Source organism: Crocuta crocuta, unplaced genomic scaffold (genome assembly GCF_008692635.1).
Source record: "Crocuta crocuta isolate KB4526 unplaced genomic scaffold, BGI_CrCroc_1.0 scaffold179, whole genome shotgun sequence".
NCBI lineage: Eukaryota > Metazoa > Chordata > Mammalia > Carnivora > Hyaenidae > Crocuta > Crocuta crocuta.
Genome location: NW_027551568.1, coordinates 2,355,851 through 2,361,542, shown reverse-complemented (window position 1 = coordinate 2,361,542; position 5,692 = coordinate 2,355,851). Strand labels below are relative to the sequence as shown.

General features: G+C 65.4%; 1 protein-coding gene across 1 annotated transcript in view; it reads right to left on the bottom strand.

Moving 5' to 3' along the window:
• The window catches only part of DOK7 (docking protein 7), a 19,711-nt gene that overhangs the window by 11,953 nt on the left and 2,066 nt on the right, over positions 1–5,692 (bottom strand). The window lies entirely within an intron of this gene.

The window sequence follows — 5,692 nt, the reverse complement described above, 5'->3', positions numbered from 1 at the left end:
GGAGGGGAAGGCCGGAGCCCGGCGTCCCCGCCCCAGCCGGCCGGGCCGCCAGCGCACAGGGGCCGGGCCTCTAATCCCGAGCTCACAGTCAGCTGGCGGAGGCCACAGCACAGCCCGTCCCCCGACTATAAAAAACCACATTACGAGGGGAGCGGAGCCGGCGGCATTCCACCGGGCGTCTGCTGAGTGTCACGCTCCCTGAGACCTAGCCGGCAAGGCCTGGGAGCCCGGCCTCCACCCCCACACGCGCCCGCGAGCTAACGGCAGAGGTTCCCTGGGGTCGGCACAGTCTCCCGTCCCTAGGGAGGCAGGGCTCCAGGACACAGCTCGCTGGCCGCAGTGGGAGCTCGGGCTCCCCTCTCCCGCCCCGGGCCCTGGGACACCGGGGGCTCCCTAAGCTTAGCCAGCACACCCTCCCCACCCCCGGCCCCCTGCAATGTCACCTCACCTGCAGGGACTCTGCTCACCTAACCTTGCCGCCCCGGACCCCTGACCCCAGAGCACTCACTCGGTGCTTCTTTCAGGGGCTGCCTCCTCTGGGGCATCCCCTGTGACACCCCCTTATTTGGGTGCTGTTCTGGCCGCCCAGCCCGGCGTCCTACAGGCAGGGACCACTTCTGAGGCACTGTGGCCCCAGTGTCTGGCCCTGGGGACCCCCAGCACTGAGGGGGATGGAAAGAGGGAAGCAGAGGCAAGCTGACCGCCCCCCCCCCCCAAAGTGTTGCTTGAATCTCTTGTCTAGCACGTGGTCACCACAAAGACNGGGGATGGAAAGAGGGAAGCAGAGGCAAGCTGACCGCCCCCCCCCCCAAAGTGTTGCTTGAATCTCTTGTCTAGCACGTGGTCACCACAAAGACAGCACCGGCACTTCCTTCCGTCCCCATTCATGAAGCCCCGCCCGAGGCAGGGTCCGTGTCCGAGACGGTCCTGGCCCCCCAGCCAGGGCCGCCCACCGAGTGCCGCTATCTGAGAGACCTGTCCGCCACACGGCGCAGGGCGAGCCGTCCCCACCCAGGTCCCTCCTCGCTCCGCGATAATTAACATGGGGAGACAGGGATGAGGAGGAGGGGCGGCGGGGGCGGACGGCCCCCCTTTGCTCTAGGCAGACGCTGAGGGCTCTCAGGGGCCGCAGGCGACCTCACCGGCCTTACAAATGCAATTACCCCCAGGACACGATCTCCATGGCACGGCTGTCCCACCCCACGGAAAGGGTCACCAGCCCCGAGGGAAAAAAAATCACTCGTCCAACCAAACGTTCAGTGCACCCACTTCCGTGGGCTGACGCCTGCGGGAAGTTAGTCCTCAGATGACCTCTGCCAGCGGTCGGTATCCCAGCTCCGTGGACACAAAGACCACACGGTGGAAGTCCTGTTGGGGAGAGAGCGTCGGAAAGCATCTGGTGGACTTCCGTGCTGAGAAGGTTCTAGAAAGCTCTGTGCAGGCAGCACCAAACCTGCCCGGTGTTAGACTTTCACCCGTGAAATGCCCTGTTTCCTGACAGAGTCAAACCTCTACCGATTAGAATTTCATGTTTCTCTGCTCTTTTTTGGAAGAACGGATCCAAGTTCAACAAAAGAAGTTCACTTGAAGTCAAGTTTTCAATTTCACCCAGTCATCTCGCCCGCTAGGAAGACTGCGATTGAAAACAAAACAGAAGGCCTTTGCAAGGAACAGGCGTTGGCGAGGTTGTGGGGCACCGTCGGTGGGAATGCAAACCGGGGCAGCCACCGCGGAAACGGCGTGGCGGCGCCTCCGAAACTCGAACACAGAACCAGCCGGCGGCCCGGCGCTCCCACATCCGGGTGCCCCAGAAGGACCTGCGAGCAGGACGCGGAAGAGATACTGTCACCCCCACAGTCACGGCGCCGTCACTCGCAAGAGACAGAGGAGGAAGAAGCCGGTGCCCTGACGGAGGAAGGGGCAGACACAGCCTGGCCCTCCGCACAGCACCTGCCGCCGCGGGGTGGGCCCGGAGGACGCGGTGTCAGGAAGGGACGGATGCTGTGCGATCCCACGTCTGCAAAGCCCCTGGAGGAGTCAGGTCATAGAGACAAAGTGGAAGGAGGGTGTCGGGCCGGGGGAGGGGACATGGCGTTAGCGCTTCCTGGGGCCAGTGTCGGCTGGAGAAGATGGGAGAGTTCTGGGGACGGCGGGTGGGGATGGCTGCGCGACCCCCAATGCACCTAATGCCCGGAGCTGTCCGCTTAACTGCGGCAAAGATGGTCAGTTCTGTGCCGTGTATGTTTTACCCCAGTAAACAAACAGAACGAACACCCCCTCCAGGAAGCAGGCCCTGTCCTGCCCGTGCCTGGGGGGGCCCCGCACCCCCTTCACGGCTACCACTGCAGGGAGGAGCCTGCACTGCAGCCGCCCCCACTAAGTGCCCGGCACGTGCCTCAATCACTGTGACAAACTTGCACCCACATACACGTGCACACACGAATGCACGTGCACGCATGCACACAGGGCACATATAGGCACACACGTGCACACACATGTGCACAAACAAGCACGTGCATGTGCGCACACACACATGCACATGCACACATCTCCCCAGGCACAAAAGCCCAAGCAGGACCCAGCACCGCCCTGAGCACAGTGTAGGGACGTTGCTGGGTGAGCCAAGTAGGGGTGGCCTCAGCCTCTGTCCACACCCCGCTTCCTGCGAGGTCCGGCTGAGGCCGCTCCTCAGTGACCCGTCTTCCTCTCTGGCAGCCCCGCTGGGCACTCCCGGCTCAGGCAGGAGCTCCTCGGGGCAGGCCTGGGGTCTCTTCAGCGCCCCGAGGGCCAAGTGAGGGCTCTGTCCACCAGCCCTGAGTGACCCAGTGAACCGGGAGGCCAGGGGCCCCTCCCAGCCTCCGGAGGCAGCCCTCACGCCCCAGCGTCGGCGTTCAGGGCTGCGGCCGCCGGCGTCCTCCCCACCCCTGCCGTGGGCACGGACCTGTGGACACGGAGCGGAGCTGTGGGCCGGGAGCCGTGGGCGGAGACTGCACCCCAGGCCTGCTCTCTCCATGGAGCCCAGGGCCCTGCCAAGCCTGGAAGACTCCGATTGACTCTCGGCCACCGGGAACATTGTGCCAGCGGCGGCCTGCTGACCTAGAGCCAGCGCAGAAGGCGGGGCTGGCCCCAGCGCCCCAGTCCACGCGGGGGCAGGGGCGGGCTTACCGCAGGGGTCTCCCCCTGGAAGAGCGGGACTCGGGCCCCCCTGGGGGTTCTGGCACCCACTGTCCCGGCCCCTGACCCTGCTCCAGACCGTCCTCAGCTCGCCTCCCCGACACCCCCCGCTGGGGACTGCGCCCCGCCCCCAGCCACCCTGGGACCGGAAACATCTCACACCGGTCTTGTCCCGGCTCCCAGGTCTCCCCGTCTGGCCACGTGCTCCCCAGCGCCAACCCCCACTGGGCACGGAGGCCACGGGACACGCTCCGTCCTCTGCGCACATTCCTGGGCCGGAGACCAGGGTTTCCCCCAGCGCTGCCGGGACCACCCGGCATCCAGACCACCTGATCCGGAGGAGGCCCAGGTGACTTCTCAGAGCCGGACACGCTAGTGCCTTAAATACGCAGCAAAGAGTTTCTCCTGGTTTAAGTCTTCGTCCTTTACTTGCTTAAAAAAAAAAACCATTTGAAAATGCTCACTGTGCCTCAAGAGGCTGAAGTGGCGGGCCGGCCCCAGAGAGCCGGGCAGAGCACGGAGGAAGGGAGCTCAGGCGGAGGCTGGCTCCCAGGACGTGGGTGGGGCGCTCCTGAGGGTCACCGGCCACAAGGTGCCTCTGCCACCGGCTGGATTCCTCAGCATCCGAGGACGCTCAGGCAGCTGGCTCATGTGGCTGTGAAAACGCCCTTGAGATGCCCTTGGTGGGGGGGTAGCCAATGCAGGGGGCGGAGACCTCCTCTGGGCCCCTCCTGGAGGCTTCCACCCACCTCCAGGCCCAGCTCGCTGCCCCCCCGGGCTCTGGTGACCCCCCTTCTCCCATTCTCTTTGACGCCCCGAAGCCCTGACCACACACAGTGGGCTCTCCCCAGAGACAGAATCAGGCCAGACGGGAGACCCCGGACTCCCAGCCAACAAGCTCACTCCCGTCTGACTTTGAGCCACTGTCCACGCGCAGGCCACAGGGAGAAAACGCCCACCTGGAAGGTGCCCGGAGCCACATCGAGCCCCCCACCTGCGTGGCTAGGCCCTGAGAGGCCTCAGCCAAACTAGGGCGGTCACACCTGCCCCGATGCCTCTCTACGCCTCCCGGGGCCATGACCCCACCCCTGGCAGTCACATCAAATGTCTCAGGGTGGGCAAAGGGCTGGGGTCACCGTTTCCTGCTCTCTGGGGAATTGTCTGTGGCTGAGGGCCAAGGGGGTGCGGTCCTGGGGGGCACGGGGGCGGGCTCGGGCTGAACCAGAGGAGGGAGAGGACGTTAACCCCTGATTCCAGCCCAGCTCCCTGTCCTCCGGATTAAATGCACCCAGGCCCATGGGCCCATCAGGACCCAAATTCTAGAGCTTTCACACCATGGGCTGAACCCGCAAAGGCTACGTTCCATCCCATAATGTGTCACCTGACCTTATTCGAAAAAATGGTCTTTGCAGGTATAACGGAGGGAGGTGGGGCGAGGGCACCCTGATTGTCAGGTGGCCCTAAATCCAATGACCAGAGTCCCCTGGAGTCGGAAGACCCGAGGAGATGGCCGTGTGACACCACGGGAGAGGCTGGAGCCACAAGGCCGCAAGCCCAGGGCCTCCCGGGGCCACCAGAGGCCGGAAGAGGCCGGAGCAGCCCCCCTGGGGGCCCTGGAGGGGGCCAGCACGGCCTGCACCCTGACTGTGGACAGAACTGGGAAGGAACCGTTTCTGTTGCTCTGAGCCTCCAGTTGGTGATCATTTGCTACGGCAGCCCCAGGATGCTGACTCCCGTCCCGCCTGGGCCTCGCCCTCCTCCTGGACGCCTGGTCCTGAGCGGCCTGGTGGTCTGAGCACACGTGCAGGGTGCACTGTCCCTCCACACGCAGCCCTGCATCGAGGCCAGGGAAACACCCAGTTTACACGGGCAGAGCCAAGCAAACTGTCCCTGAACAACAGAGCCCCGCGGGACCTGTGCCCCCAGGTGTTGGGGGGCAGCAGGGAACCCCCAGCGTGTCTGTGTTCCTGGGTCAGCGGCCCGCAGGGGCCGAGCGTCCAGTCTGCACAGGCACAGCCCCAGGACAGCCCAGAAGGGCTCCCCCTGCATCGCTGGCGGCCCAGGGAAATCACAGCAGCCCGAGCGCCAGCCCCTGCCCCACCGGAGCCAAGGCCAATGCCCAGCACTGCTCACCGGCAGGAAGGAGCCACCCGCACCGAGTGGGAACTTTAAATCTGAGGCCTCAGTAGGAAGACATCCAGTGCCGTCTATTACGTGATGTCCGGTGGAGTCCCCCTGACCCGCCTCCCTGAGGTCACAGGCCGGCACAACCCCAGGCGGCCTGCACCCCGTCCTCAAAGCAGCCCCACGTGATGCCCGCTCCTCGGGGGGGTCTGGTGGGGAGGGCTGCCCCAGACCCGGCGCACCGTGGCCCCCAGCTCCGACCACCCACACAGCTGGGTGGCGGTCCCCTGCCCCCCGCCCCTGCTCTGGACCCCAGACTGCTGGGACCGCGAGGGTGGCAGAACGCGGTGCCCCAAGGGCGCATCCAGCAGGGGCAACAGCTGGCGTCCCACCC